General features: G+C 36.4%; 1 protein-coding gene across 14 annotated transcripts in view; it reads left to right on the forward strand.

Annotated features, from left to right (window-relative positions):
• The window catches only part of LOC147836507 (uncharacterized), a 193,972-nt gene that overhangs the window by 110,318 nt on the left and 66,797 nt on the right, over nt 1–16,857 (forward strand). For 2 of the 14 annotated variants that reach the window (XR_015494189.1, XR_015494197.1), the window contains 2 exons: nt 3,295–3,420; nt 14,823–16,325. The exons of 9 other annotated variants lie outside the window; for them this stretch is intronic. The gene's annotated coding sequence lies outside the window, so the exon portion shown is untranslated. Of the gene's footprint in view, nt 1–3,294; nt 3,421–14,822; nt 16,326–16,857 lie in introns of those variants that run through there. 3 more of the 14 variants (XM_087258093.1, XM_087258092.1, XR_015494196.1) reach the window with 2 other exon arrangements.

A 16,857-nucleotide genomic window follows, 5' to 3' on the forward strand; every position in this document is an offset into this window, starting at 1 on the left:
GTGCTATATGTGATGTATTTCAAAAGCAATTTCAGACAAAGCGCTGTATTCGGAGTAGAGTTTCTGTGGGAGCCAATGCTTTTAAAATGTTTTCTTTTTTTGTTAACAAAGGGGATGAGAAATGGTCAAATGATAGATGGACTTATATTATTAAGTTGAATAATGTTAAATGGAAAAAAAAAGGGATTTTGCTTGATTTCGGTCATGAATGGAATGCAATTTTCTGAATACGCAGAGAAGAGCCCAAGGACAAAAGTATTCAGGGCGCAGCATTCACAATGAGCGCATGCTATAGCGCTCGCTCTCTAGCAGAAGGTGATTTATGAGCGCGGCTCATGAATTTAGACATGAAAGCATAATATTTTCAATATTTCAGAGCTTGCTCGATGTTTATGACCCACAGGAAAATGTTATTGGCTTGATCTTTAAATCTCAGTAGAGTTCATAAAGTTCTCAATCATGTCTCCTTAAAAGCTTCGTTTAGAGACGCTGGACAAATGCTGACATGCAGTAAGAGGCCAACATGGAATAAAAGCTATTTAGAATCTGAATCCTGTGAAACCCCATTGAAATAAATAGGTCGTTATCTTTATATTGTTTATTGCAAGTCAGTTTATTTTAATGAGAAATATGTTAATAATAATAATAATAATAATAATAATTTGCAAAATTATAGCTTTTTTAATCTAACTTACAAATGAATGTAACTCTGATATTTTGGTTGTGCAAGGTTTAAATTTGATGAGAAATGCTTGCTCTAATTTTGTCTCTTCACCCTTAATGGAAAAACATGCCATTTTTGAGTACATTTTGACATTTTGTGTAATATCTAAATGTCTCAAAATAACTCATTGGCTCTGCTGCAAAATGTCTTTGAAAAAAGAAACTAATTTGGTGCTGATTCTCACTGATTCTCTTAAAAGCCATTTAATTTTTAAATTTTTTATATATCTCATTTATTGTTATATTTATATATTTTAACATTTTTCATATATATTTTGTTATCTTAATCAAAAATGTTTTATTTATTTTATAATGTATGTATAATGTTGTCATGCAAACATTAGCAGAACATCGCAATGTAATACATTTGCAAACTGGAATGTTACATTTGAATATTCTCTGAACCTTCTGAAACATTTTAAAACGTTTTTAAAAAGTCCAACTGAAATATTTCAGAAGTGAAACAAGTCTCGTTAACACTGCATCACTGGTGTCAAAAGTATTTACATTCATGGGTTAAAGTATAGATACTAGGGTTTTAAAAGACTTTTCAAAAGTTCTCATTTAGATATGTCTAGCGTTTATAGCAGGTTTGGCATGCTGTCCAGGGAGAGAACCCTGAGCTCAGAGATACTTTAGCCCAAGGCTCCCGCCTGGTCAATAAGCATATGAGGGGATCCAAGATCAGGTAGGTCTCAAGAGCTCCCCCTTAGAAAAGGGAGGAAAAGCCGTGATTCTTCCAAAACGAAGATAGAGCAGAAGGGAGAAAACAATCCATTTATACTAAGCTTGAATCACTCTGATTGGATTAATACTGATTACAGATGAGAAGCCAGTCGTGATCAATCATATCACATGCTCAAAATTAGTTAGTGAAATTTCATCTGTAGAAGTTGAAAAAACAACTCCAGCGTTTGATTTAAGTAAAAGAACTGGTTTTAAGTAGTGTAAAAAAAGTAAAATAGTATAAAAAGTAATGTTTGAAAATTGCCATTAAGAAAAATAGCTTAGGTCACACCACTAGGGCTGATTGTGCACAGGCCATAATGGCTATAATTAATTTCCTTTAGCTTAGCTACTTATTTATCAGGGGTTGACACAGCGGAATGAACCCCCAGCTATTCCCGCATATGTTTTATGCATGCTGCAGATCCCCTTTTAATAATGGCTGTAATGTTATATTAGAATGTCAATGTTGAAAATGTGGGATGCACTAGGCAACCGGTTTCCTCCGCATAGATGCCCACTAAAAATGAACACATTTTAGCACAATGCAAATACATTAAAGAACCATGTGAACAACAGAGCATATTGTGTTTCATGGAGCAGAAGATGTGATGACTAGTTGCGTAGCCAGAAAAGAGACTCAAGGTGTGCATCAGAAAAACCAGGTGTCCCTCATTTATTGTCAAAATAATGTGCCAAAACCCAGACTCTGCATATTAACGTTACAGAACAGACTGGGCTGAAATAGTCTACTCATAACTCATATCTGCCCCTCGATCATTCACAGGATACTTAATTATTTTCTGATAGCACACACATCCTAAAAAACTTGACTCTCGCCAATCTCTGATGAAAGCGGTCGGGCTTTCTCTGTATCAGAGACGTTTTGAACGTACATTTTGAGCGCATGTTAACTAGATCCTTGGACTGATTTATTTATTTATTCTTTATAAGTGTTTTTATGTTTTATGTCTTTATGTCGAATTTTTGTTGTTTCTGTGCAAGCTTTTTTGTGTGGCTCTGTTATGAGATGAGAATTCTTAACTGCAAACAATATCTAGTTTCGGGTATAAATAAAGTAACCTAGCCTAACCTTATTCGTTCGTTTGTTTTCCTTCGGCTTAGTCTCTTATTTATCAGGGAACGCCACAATGGAATGAACCACAAAGCAGTTTTTGTTTTCGTGAATTTGCAAGAGGCCACGGTGTGCGCCTTTTCGTGTCTCGAACGCCTCTCGCGAGCACGCGCTGTTCTCGCGTAAAAATCCACCGGAGGCTGCTGCCGAGCGACCGTCTGTCCGAATGACCGACTGGCTGAATGACTGAACGATTGACTGGGCGGCCGGCCAATCGGCCGACCCGGCCACCCTCCTCCTTCCCTAAACCCAAGCGACGATTTACGAAAGCCATGCAGAAAAAGAAAAGCCTTTGTCCGATTTTGACCGCGTTTTCGGATTTCACCATATCCTCGCCCCGTTTTGAACTCGTTTGCTTTATTTTTTAGATTCTGTTTGTTTTTTTTAACCTGATTTCTGGAACTGCTTTTCCCCAGACTCGAACCTGGTCGTCGAATGCGCCCAGCTCCTCCTCCTCCGGGCCTCCGCTCCGCCAACATAGCACGACGAGCTAACTGGTTGCGGTGGGAAAGCCCTCCACACGGAGGAGGTGAGCCGTCAGCCCAGCCGGCAAAGTGTGAAGAGGTGCGGCGTCACACCGCCCGGTATTGTTTGCTTGAAAAAAATTAAATACAGCCATACGTACCTCCGGCCACATAAAACGCTGTCTCCAGAAACATCCGCGGGGCTACGTTTTCAGAATGAGCTTGGGTTGCAGAAATGCCATCTAGCCCAACCGGGACTCGAACCAGCAGCCATCTTGCTGGGAGGCAACAGTGCTAACCACTGAGCCACCGTGCTGCCAACTCTGCACTCTATACATTAAAAAGAAAAATAAACAGATAACTCTGACAAAGGTTATGTTAACATTACCAGAAGCATTTGTTTGTAACTTTGAGAGAACCTTGCCAGAACGTACAATCTGAAAACATTCTGTTAGCTGGGACATTCCCTTTCACACTTTTCTTTTTTTCCCTCGATCATCCCATCAGTGGGCAGCTGAACTTCATCCTTTTATCTCTCCTCCGAAATTAGAGATATGTTTATTACCCCTCCACTCCAGACCAAAAATCTCATTAACGTAATTCCATTATCTGTCCCTGGTAATTCTCCTCTAATGACGGGCTTTTTGTAAGAGTTTTATCTGACATGGAGCTGGCCTTTCACAGTAATCCCTTTTACGACCCGCCAATGCTCACCAAAAAAAAAAAAAGAAGAGAAAGAAAGCGAGAGAATGATGAAAAAGAACAGAAGTGTGCATGCTTTCTAAGAGCTCACCTTATCTGCAGCATTTGATTTGATATCTGTCTCTCCTCTTATTATTTGAGAGTCTTTGACCGGGCAGTTGTTGAAATGGGAGATGTCAGTATTCGGCAGCTAAACTTGAGCCAAAGGTTTCTTCTGTTGGTGACCTTTATCTTTATACCTGGACCTCAATCTTGGCTTTATCTGTCCTCTGCGCTATATAAAGGCAGTGCTACACAAAGCTTTCTTTGGAGAAGCTCCAGCTAAGATAACTCACAATCATATTTTGCTTCAAATGGTGATTAAATTCATGTTTTTAGTATTGTTTTTTTTTCAGACAACCTTGATTTTTTTTTCAGTCTTGTAGAAATACAAAGCTTTTTGTAAGTGTGAACAAAAGCCAATGTATAGTAATCAAAGAACAATCAGTCCTTTTTTCTGTTTATTTTTTATTTGTTTTTGTGGCCTCCAGTTTTAAATGTTCTTGACAGATCATTAAAACAAGTTTTCACAGCGCATTCAGAAAATTATTATAATGCTAGTTTTTTCCTCTTCAACTCTCATAGTCACATGCGGTTTTCACAAAAGTATAAAGCAGCTGAACCATTTGCAACATATATAAGCCCCAGCTGAGCCAGTTGGCATTTCTGTGTGGAATTTGCATTTTCTCCTTGTTGGTGTGGGTTTCCTCCTGGTTTCCCAACACAGTCCAAAGACATGCACTATAGGTGAATTGAATAAACTAAATTGGTCATAGTGTATGAATGTAAACGAGTTTGTATGTATGTTTCCCAGCACTGGGTTGCAGCTGGAAGGGCATCTGCTGTGTAAAACATATGCTGGATAAGTTAAGGGTTCATTCTGCTGTGGTGACCCCTAATAAAGGGACTAAGCTGTAGGAAAATTAATGAATGACATATAGTATGCAACTGCTATTTTAAACTGTAATGTGATCCACCATTATGTATTATATTTAAATCAATATATAGCTATTGGCATCTTCAGAGCTTTTGCTAATTTGTTCAAATTGCCAAATGCAATAAAACAATATAAGTTTATATACGAACAGTTGAAGTGAGAATTATTCGCCACCTGTTTATTTTTTCCTCAATTTCTGTTTAACAGAGAGACGATTTATTCAACACATTTATAAACATAATGGTTTAAATAACTCATTTCTAATAACTGATTTATTTTATCCTCATCATGATGACAGTAAATAATATTTGACTAGATATTTTTCAAGACACTTTTATACAGCTTAAAGTGACATTTAAAGACTTAACTAGGTTAATTAGGTTAACTTGGCAGGTTAGGGTAATTTAGTTGTTGTACAAGGAGGGTTTGTTCTGTAGACAATCGAAAAAATATATAGCTTAAAGGGGGTTATAATTTTGGCCTTAAAACGTTTAAAAAAAATAGAAACTGCTTTTATTCTAGCCAAAATAAAACAAATCAGACTTTCCCCAGAATAAAAAAATATTATCAGACATACTGTGAAAATTTCACAATGTTAAACATTGTTTGGGAAATATAAAAAATATATATATATTTTTGGGAAAAATTAGTTTATTATATAATATAAAAAAATATATATATATTTTTTGGAAAATTGCATTTTTATTATTGTTTTTATTTTTAGTTTATTGTTCTTAACCTACTTTTTGCGTGCACTGTAAAAAATATTAGAAAATTAAGTGTTCCATGTTTTCTAAGTCATGTTTTTATTTATCTATTTATTTTTTATTTGTTTATTTATTTTTATTTATGCTTTTGCATTGATTTATGGGACCTTGGTCTTTCTTCCAACAACTTTTAACCTTGAAACAAGACAAAATATGGTCGCCCAGTCAGTATCTGGATGGGAAACCACCTGGGAAACAAAGTTGCTGTTGGAAGTGGTGTTAGTGAGACCAGCATGGGGCGCTCAACCTGCGGTCTGTGTGGGTCCTAATGCCCCAGTATAATGATGGCGACTCTCTACTGCTCATTGAGTCTTTTGGATGAAATGTTAAACAGTCCTGACTCTTTGAGGTCTTTAAAAATCCCAGGTTGTCCTTTGATAAAGAGTAGGGGTTTAACCCTGACCTCTGTCCATCATGGCCTCTTAACACTTCCCTATGATAATTGGCTTCATCACTCCTCGCCACCAATCAGCTGTGTGGTCTAGCACAATATAGGTGCTGTCGCTTCATCCAGGTGGATGCTGCACACTGGTGGCGGATGAAAAGACTCCCCCAATGTGTAAAGTGCTTTGAGCGTCCAGAAAAGTGCTATATAAATGAAAGGAATTATTATTATTAATATTATTATTATTATTATTTTTAATATTATTCTTAATAATCTTTGTACATGACTGAGAATTCAGTTTGTAGTTCTTTTTTATTTAATTATTTCACACACTTGGTAACTTTTAATTTAAAGTACAGAATTGTATGGGGTTAAGACTTTTATTATGATAATCATAGTATCCAGGAAGACAAAATGGCTGCACCTCATGGCAAGTGAACTAGCATTCATGTTTCCTTGCTTCAATTATATTCATCTGGATTAAAGAATTATAACAAGATGCAAGACTAACTTCCTCTTCTTGTAATAAGCAGCCAATGAAGTAAGTTCACCCATATAATATCCCATATTATATGTGATAGTTGGGAATCTGCTTGTTAGGTTGTGACATATCGGTGACGTATTAAATACTGTTTTTGGGTCCAAGCCACTACTCATTTGTTTTGAGAAAGTATTTGTTTATGGCTACTTTTTAGTGCTAAAACACATTAAAGTGAAATTTATATACAATCATGGTGTACACAACAATCTTTGGGCTTGCTGCATCACAAATACCACAATTTTAACAATTTATAAAAAAAAAATTATCACATTCTGGCCATCTGATTTTAGGCATGGACATATACAGTTAAAGTCAGAATTTTAGCCCCGTTTGATTTTTTTTTTCTTTTTTAATATTTCAGAGCAAGGAAATTTTGACAGTATGTCTGATAATATTCTTTCTTCTGGAGAAAGTCTTATTTGTTTTATTTCGGCTAGAATAAAAGCAGTTTTAAATTTTTTAAAAGACATTTTAAGGACAAAATTATTAGCCCCTTTAAGAATTTTTTTTCGATAATCTACAGAACAAACCAACATTATACTATAACTTGTCTAATTACCCTAACCTGCCTAATTAACTTAATTAACCTAGTTGAGCCTTTAAATGTCACTTTGAGCTGTATAGTAGTGTCTTGAAAAATATCTAGTAAAATATAATTTGCTGTCATCATGGCAAAGATAAAATAAATCAGTGATTAGAAATGGGTTAGTAAAACTATTATGTTTAGAAATGGGTTGAAAAAAATCTTCACACCGTTAAACAGAAATTGGGGAAAAAATAAACAGGGGGGCTCATAATTCAGGGGGGCTAATAATTATGACTTCAATTGTATATTGTAAGCGTGCTTTCTGAAAATATTACATTGCTTTGTAAACATTTATTAGTACCATTTGATGAGTCTCTCCATACAGTTTGATAGAGCGTTTGGACCCGAAAACTGCTTCGCCTGCCCTCACACTCACAAGCAGATTGTGTTGTTATGTAGCAGAAAACATGTATGTGGCAGTGCATGTACAAACAGTTTTTGTTAAGTTGTTAATGTTTACTTTAAAGTTTACTTTACTTTTTATTTCTCTATTTATTATTTTTATACACTATATTATTTCATACTGTTAAAATGTCAATAAAAGTCAGAGCAGAGATTAAGGCCCCATAATGCAATTTACAACCGTAAATAAACAGAAAACACTTGAATCACAAAATATGGAACTGTTAATTAACAGATATTAATTACAGTGTGTTTTGTAATATTGGCCTATTAAAAAGTATCCTGTGTACACTTGTTCAGAAAAACAAGTGTATATACTGTATGAACACATGCTAATAGTGAGCTAACAGTAAATAGACATGCTGTAAACACAGTGCCAACAAAACAAGAATTGGCAAATATAAAGCTAACCAATAAACTAAACCAATGTTAACATTTGGCCTCCTAGGATATGGAGGAAGGTGCTGCATCCTATTAGATTGCCTCCTCCGTCCGTCCCAGATGTCTGCCACTTTTTTCAGCTCATTCTCTCATTAAGGCTTGTTTGCTCTCTGCAACGGGGAGCTCCAGCTTATTGTTGGACATTAACAATTTAAATTGTTTTTGCTTTTTATCCTGCCAATTGCAATTACACTCTTCCAGAGGCACCAACTAATGAGTTTCCTCTTTCATACTCCCAAGACTTACGGCTGAATAGATCGCGCTTCCCCTCTCTGAATTAAATATATAAATAATGGCCGACAAAGATTAACACAAAAGGTCTACGCGAACATCTCGGGGCTGCCTGGAGACCGCTGTTAGTGGAGATTGTTTTAATGAGAATGCAGTGGAGTAGAAAGCGGCTTCTGTCCCAGCGTTATTTCCACACATCTTAGGTGCTCTGGCCTGTTGAAACTAATGGAGGGGGGCTTGGTAATTATCAGACCTCTGCTATCTAGTTCTTTGTGAATGAACGCACGGAAATTGCCTGGTTCTCCTGGAGACTCTTTGAGCTTCTGGGTTTGGTGGGTTTATAATCATCACTTCTCTGGCCTCCAAAACTGATCTAGGCCCACTAACCACTACGCAACACATCAACTGGGGCTGTTCATGTACCGGTTATTAACACACATGTACTCTAGTGCATTTGGAACTGCATAATCATTTCTGGAAGAAACATTTTAAGCTTATTCTTTTTAAATGGGTGGTCCAGAGTGAATTTTAAAAGCTTGGTTGCTTATAAGATGCAAAGCAATGTGTGCTCATGCTTCATTTGTTGAAAGTCATGTTATTTTTTATATACCTTACTTTGATTATTTACATTTGATTATACTGTATATCCACCCTCAAAAGGCTCTAATTGGTCAGCTAACATAATGGCTGATTCATGGATCGGCTCTATGTCACCTGGAAAAGCGCCATGCCCAGTCACTAGCACGTGTGAGCCTGAGCTAGAGATCTGCGCGGGACTAAATTTTGAATCCCGCTCCCGCCCGAACCCCTCGCTTATAATGAGCATTTGTTGTCCCGCTGTCTGCCCCGCCCCGTTTTCTACCCGCCGTGCCCGATCCCGCTAAAGAGCGGGGGGAGAACAAAACCTAAAATCACCCAGCTATACAGTCTAGACAGCCTATAACAAGCTGTCTGTATAAACACACACACAGCACCAAGCACACACACACACACACAGACAAAGCTCTCTCTCTCTCTCTCTCATTCACGCGCGCACGCACTAACACACACGCATAAGCACCAAGCACACACACAGGCAAATCTCTCTCTCATTCGCGCGCACTAACACACACGCACATAAGCACCAATCACACACACAGGCAAAGCTCTCTCTCTCTCATTCGCGCGCGCACGCACTAACACACACGCATAAGCACCAAGCACACACACAGGCAAATCTCTCTCTCATTCACGCGCGCGCGCTCTAACACACACGCACATAAGCACCAATCACACACACAGGCAAAGCTCTCTCTCTCTCATTCGCGCGCGCACGCACGCACTAACACACACGCATAAGCACCAAGCACATACACAGGCAAAACTCTCTCTCATTCGCGCACGCGCGCACTAACACACACTCACATAAGCACCAATCACACACACAGGCAAAGCTCTCTCTCTCTCATACACACACACACACACACACACACACCTCTCATTCGCGCGCACACACACACACACACACACACACACACACACACACACACACACACACAATATCGCTCGGGAGTCGGGAGCGATATTGCTAGATAGCCCGCTCCCGTCCCAAATTAAACCCGTTACGGACCGCTCCCGCAATTTATTCAGAAATTTATTCCTGCGCCGCAGAAATCTGGTCGGGTCCCGCGGCGCAGACCTCTAGCCTGAGCCAACAGAAAATAAAGAGGAAACAGCTGAACCTCATGCCTGCCCTCTAAAATAAAATCTGACAAGTGTCTATCACATATATTCGGGTTATAATCAAGTGTAGGTACTATGAAACATTCACAAATCTTTTGCAAGTTTGTTATTTGACATGTATTACACAGTTGTAATGGTATTAGTTGTAGTAGTAGTAGTAGTAGTAGTAGTAGTAGTAGTTGAAGTAGTAGTCATTGTAATAGTATCGATTGTTATTGAGTAATTGTTACGGAGATTATAGAAGTTGTAGTTCATGTAGTAATAGATGTCATTGGTATAGTAGTAGCAGAAGTAGTAATGGTGTGGTGATTACAGTAGTAGTAGTAGTAGTAGTCGTTGTTCGTGTAGTAATATCAGTAGTAGATGTTGTTGATGTAGATGTAGTAGAAGTGATTGTAGTAGTAGTAGTAGTGGTAATAGTAGTAGTAATAGTAGTAGTAGTCGCAGTAGACATTGTTGTATTAATTGTAGCAAACGCTATAGTAGTATCAATAGTAGTAGTCGTTGTAGTAGTATCAGTATTAGTAGACATTGTAGTAGTAGTAGTAGTCGTGGTTGTGGCTGTAGTAGAAGCATTAGTAGTTGTAATATAAGTAACTTTCTGTAGTAGTAGTTGGTGTAGCACTTGTGATTTATTATTATTGTTGTCAGTTATTACTGTTGTCCTTTCTCTCTTTTTACTCTCATATTTACTATCATACATTAATAAGCATTGTTGTTACTCCCTACCTCTGACTGGTTTCTTTCTATATGTTTTATCTATATCTGTGACACTTGCTTCATTTATTGACTGTTATGGTTTCTAATGTATGTACTCTGACCTGTCCACCAAGTTACCTTTACATGCATACACACACTCACACACTCACGCACATACCAGTACCTGACTATATTGTTGATGTTTTTGTTGTTTTTGTTTTGTTGCTTTGTATTTGTTATCTGTTGATGTTTTCTTGTATTTGTATGATTTTTGCATATACTAATAAAAAAAAAAATAAAAAAAAGAGATGTATTACACAGGGAAAGCGGCTGCAAAGAAAGACACTGCAGCTCTGCTGAAAATTGTAGCCGTTTACAGTGGTTTGACTGATAAATATGAATTTGTAGCTAAATTGTTCGTGGTTCCAAACAGCATTTTCTTTTATTTACATTTGTGTTTACATCTTTGCTACAATTTACCATTAACTCTAGAAATTATGCATGTAATTGATCAATTTGAATAAAAAAGAAACACAAACACATACACAGGTTGTGGCTCACAATCCACAGCTTCTTCTGTCATGGTTGGAGCAGTTCACTCCGCTGTGTAAAGAAATAAAGGGATTAAGCCTAAGGAAAATGAATGAATGAATGCGTTTCTTCTGTTGAACAGAAAATAAGCTATTTTGAAGAGTGCTGGTTGCACTAGTTTATAGTTTAGATTAACATATTTGACTTTTCATTGCAGATTTAGGTATTTTTGCGTATTTTACCATGTTACAACATAATTATTTAGGACCCCTATCTACAGCAGTCAGCATTCAAAATGAATCACAAATTGACCTAAGGCAAGAATGGGTATTGTTCAATAGTTTTAGGACAACTTTGATGAAATCCATTTCAAATGTCGACAACTGTATATCGATAAAAAAGTAAAACGCTCATCTGTAGGGATCCTCCACATTTTGTCTAATTACAGACAATGTTACTCTCTAAGAAGGAAGTTCCCTCTATAGAGATTAACGAGGATCGATAGGCAAACAGATTCTCATCTCAGAATCAATTAGCATCCCCTTTAGCACTTGTCGAGAGGTTTTATAGCAGTGGCTTTGTGCTGGATTCAGCTAGAGCATCGATCAGACCTCCTGCACTTCACACTCTTAATGCTCTCCACACTTCGCTCTCTCTATCCCTCTTGTGTTCAGTGAGGCTTGTTTTTCTCTAATTCATCTAGTGTAATTAAGGCAGAGGATAGTAAGTCAACAAACCTGAAAATCCACTAAAGAATGAGCGCTGAAGAGGATGCGATTACACTTGGATGCGAGTCGGTAAACAGTAGTGCTTGATGGAGGAGTTTCCCACAGTTTGTTCCCTTTGATTGTTTGGGATTTTAAGTATGTTGATTGATTGAAAATTGTATTAATTGCTTTCATTTGATATATTGTAAGGCTTACTGTAGGTATTATAGGGCTGGGCGATTTTTAGCAAAAAAAAAAAAAATCAAGGTGTTTTTATAAAGTTTGACCGATTCACGATTTCGATTTCGATTTTTTTTTTATTGTGTTACTAGTCTTCTCAAAACATTACAACAACATGACTGAAGTAACTTGAAAAACCATCTGGTTAAGGAACATTGTATTTTTAATGGCCATGTCATACAAAAATCGGTCAAGGTGTAAATAAATGTAAAACAAATTCACGAGTTAAATATCGTTGCAGAAGATTTGAATAAGAAATATTTGTGTAAATATTGCACTTAGAGGAATACAGAGGTATTTTTGCTAGTTTTGCTGAGCCTAGGAAAGATTGCTGCCTTTTTCTTAAAAAGATGCAGTGGAAGAAAAAGGACTGAACATGGAAACTGTAAAGCCTAATTTAACCCAATGTGTGAAGTTGTGGACGTATAGCAGGAGCAAATACAAGTACTAGATGTGTGTCTAATATAAAATAATATATTAAATCTATTTTTCTTTTTTTCCCCTTTTAAATACCGATCATTTGATGCGCTTTGCTCCACTCTCTATTATGCTGGCTGATGATCTGTCTGGTTTTCAACTAGGTCCGCTAAATGACGTCATGGGGGCGGGTACTTTCATTTTCACTGCGACAGTCCCTCACCTCTACTCGTGTTCAAACCAAAAGATTGGCGCGTTTTTCACATGGCAGGCTTTTACGTCCTTCATACATGTTGAGATCGAGTTTATCGACTTGATGAGGGAATATGTCTTGACAATCCACACAGACGTGCAACAAGTAAAATCCTACATGACTTAACGCTAATCATATTAATAATTAACTAATCATATGGCGCTCTGTGGGCCGGCTGAAATATGAACTGCTTCGTGAATCATGGCTGGGCGACGCTGGTGTGTGTATAGAAACCTGTTTAGAACTCTAAAATCCATGGCGTGGTGCTGTGCGGCGCGTCGCTGAGAGGAGCTTCTGGTGTGCTTCCTGCTTCATACAGAGAGTGAATCCAAGTGCATTGGTGCCATTATAATGTATTAAATATATATATTTTTAAAAACCGCGATTTCTCGATTTCATTCAAAATTAAATCGTCTTAAAACGTAAATTCGAATTAATCGAAAAAATCGGAAAAATCGCCCAGCCCTAAGGTATTAGAACAAATTAAAGATGGTAACTTAATTCTTTAATTTCACTATAGGAATGTGTTGGGCTGCTCTTGGTACTGAATGTCTGAATAGTATGAAGCTGTTTTTCACGGATGTCTCTGTGTGAATGTGTGTGTGTGTTTTGTGTGTTTTTTGTGTGTCTGTCTGTGTGTGTGTGTGTGACGTTTTCTGCATCTTTTTCTAGAAATCTGGCAGCATCTTCTCAATCTCACAGTCTGCTGGAGCTGCTCATGACCTCCTGTTCTGTCTGGCACATTTCAAACACACATGCACACATGAGGCAGTCTGACTACCACATTCCTGCGAGTGTGTGTCTGTGTGTAGTGAGTGTGTGCATCTGCGTCTATTTTTGTGCATATGTGAATGCGTGTCTGTGTGAGTGCATGCTTGCGTGCGTAATGAGTGTTTGAGTATGTGTGATATGTGTATGCGTACTTGTGTGTAAGGAGTGTGTGTGTCGCGTCAGACCTGAGCGCTAGGGAAAATGTGAGGTCTAATGAGTAATAATGTGCTGGAGCTGCAGCTGTTGATGTTTTCTTGTATTTTTACCTTTCTTATTTTCAATTTACTTGGCATTGTTTATTATTAATTATTAATTATTTCTCTTATTCAGCAGTGTGGCCACATCAGGTGACGCCACATAAACTCTTCATTTATTTTCTTGACTCACAGTACTTTTCACTTGGGTATTAAATACAATGACATCTCATCTTGATTGATGTGTATAACTTTATTTTACCATACTGTAAACATGTAAACAGTACAATCAATAAAAAAGGGATTTAAAGAGCACCTATGATGAAAATGAGCTAACCGTGTGCAGGTATAGTGTGTCCACTGTCATATTGGAGTGATAGAAATAAAACAAGTTTCTTTTTTTTTTAATTTCCTGATGTAAAAACAGGATCCAAATCCCTCTCATTTTGAGGCACACCACATCGTAAGAATGCGGTTTTCCCCCGCCCACCGAGTTAATTGACAGCTGCATATTAACGCATAAAATCATATCCACAAGACAGGACTGTGATCTTACTGTAGCATTTCTCACAAAAGTTAAATGAGATCTGCTATCATTCATGTCTGTCACTGTGCTGTTTATCTGATGCAGCAGGAGACAGAGACACACATGGAAAGGGTGGGCGGGGAGAACTAGCCCACTTGCTTTAAAGGCACAGGCAACAAGAACAGCTACAAGATACTCAGAGCTGAAAATTACAAACGTCTGACAGGTATGAAGAATAATCTGATGGGTGTTTTGAGCTGAAACTTTACAGACACATTCTGGTGACACGAAAGACTTCTCTTAAATCTTGAAAAAGAGGTAAAATAGATGCCCTTTAAACAAAAAATAAATTATATATTTAACATAATTAGATAAAAATAATTTTAAGATTTTTTTATATAGCAAGTTAATATATATAAGATGCACTCATTTATTTGAGAAATGTTTATTTACATTCAGATATATAATATATATGTATATGATATAAATAAATTATAAATAAATTTAAAAATCTATGTAAATAAATTATTTTGTATAGTTTTATTTCTACGTATAAGTGTGTATTATATATACATAATAAAAATATGTAATACACATTATGTCAAAACAAACTTTTATTTTGGATACGATTAATACACACACACACACACACACACACATACACATACACTGTGCTGAGGGAGGGAGGGAGGTGTCGCCGACGCTGCTCTCTTTATTCTGCCGCCCTATGCGCGGAAATAACAGGACGCGCGGGTGTCGCGGACCTCTATTCTGCCGCCCTATGCGCGGATAGAACTGAGGACAAGTCGCCTCTATGGACGCGCCGGCCCTGACCGAACACCACACACCAACTGATTGGTGGAGAGGAGACAGATGATGAAGCCAATTATGATATGGGGATGGTTAGGAGGCCATGATGGACAGAGGCCAGTGGGCAAATTTGGCCAGGATGCCAGGGTTAAACCCCTACTCTTTTTCAAAGGACGTCCTGGCATTTTTTATGACAACAGAGAGTCGGGATCTCGGTTTAACGTCTCATCTGAAAGACGAGCTAAAATTTTCAACAACTTCATTACAGTTAATATTCATAACAAAATAACTTACTTATCAAGTTAGATGGCATATAACTTGTTGGCTTAAATTAGTTTACTGTAATGTAGGCAAATCATAAAGTAGAATTGATTGAATTAAAAAATGTAGGGAAGCAAAGATTTTTTATATGATTTCCTTTCTCTGTTTATACGATGTCTTTAATGTGTTTGATAAAAGTCTAAAAGTATGTCGCTATGTGGTATGTGGTTCCTCAACACCAGTTTTAAAGGGTTTTTCCCTCTTTCTTTCTGATATAACTCTGATCACTTAAAAAAGTAATAAGACGCTTCTCTTTGTAATAATGTGATGTTATTATCATTCATATCTGCAGCACAAAAGGATGGTTGCCTTAGCACACATTACTAATAAACCAACTGACCGTATAAACACACACACACAAATACACTGAAGCAATAAATGCTTGTCTGATACGGCTTTGGCAGATTCATTATTGCTCATTATTGACTGACGTTTCAGCTTTTGTTAGATTAAACTGTAATGTCTCTATCATGTATCAGCACATTTGACATTTAGCAGGAGAGCGAGTGTGAGGTGAACCTTCATTTACTAAATGAGCTCCATCTCTTAACTCACAGATATGAACGGCTGGAGGAAATGGATATTTCTTTCTGGATGAGCTCTTCTTATTCCTCTTCCTCAGTCAAGGTCCAAATTACAGTGCTCATGTTTCTGTTTAATTACACTACTGTATATACTATCTGTGTAATCTGATGTGCGCTGCCCATGGGTATTTATCCATGTAGTTTATTTATGCTTTTCAAAATTGCATTATGGATTTTATAATGTAAGACAATTGTGCATTATGGACTATCTTTCCTCAGCATTTTAATGAACTGACTTGTATTGATCTTTTATAGTTTTAAACCATATATTGCAATTGAAAAGTGTTATCAACTGTTAATTAACAGATATTATTTACAGCACAGTTATGGCTAATATCATTAATTATAATTAGATGGATACTGCCATTATGAAGGGATTTCTGTCATTGTTACACTGTCATTGTGTTTTTCTTGCGTTTAAAAACATTAATTGATTTATAATTATTAAAAATGATTTTGGACATTTTAAAATAGTTTTTGGAAAATATCATCTTTTTATAGCTCAAAATATTTATTTGTTGATTTGATTGTCATTTTGAGAGCTTTGTCTCCAGTTTTTCTTGTTAAAATGTTTAATTAGAACAATTTAAAGAGACATTAACATTGTAATTTCAGATAATTTGATTAAATATTTACAGCTTAGATATTACAACTTATATTTTAATTTCTCCACATTCACTTCTTTTATTATGATTAATTACGTATAACTAAGTATATATATAAACAAAGTCTTTATACTGTATATATTATAATTAAGTATAACTAAACAAAGTCTTTATATATATTATAATTAAGAATAACTAAACTATATATATCTACAGTACATAGATTTTGTTTAGTTACAAATTACATAATATACTATATAATATACTATAATATATAAATTACATATAATAATTAATTATAATATATGTAAAGATTTAGTTTAGTTATTCTTAATTATAATATATTTATAAGATTTAGTTTAGTTATATTTTATAATATAAATAAAGGCTTTGTTTAG

The sequence above is a fragment of the Danio rerio genome, chromosome 6 (genome assembly GCF_052040795.2).
Source record: "Danio rerio strain M-AB ecotype USA chromosome 6, GRCz13ab, whole genome shotgun sequence".
NCBI classification, from domain to species: Eukaryota; Metazoa; Chordata; class Actinopteri; order Cypriniformes; family Danionidae; genus Danio; species Danio rerio.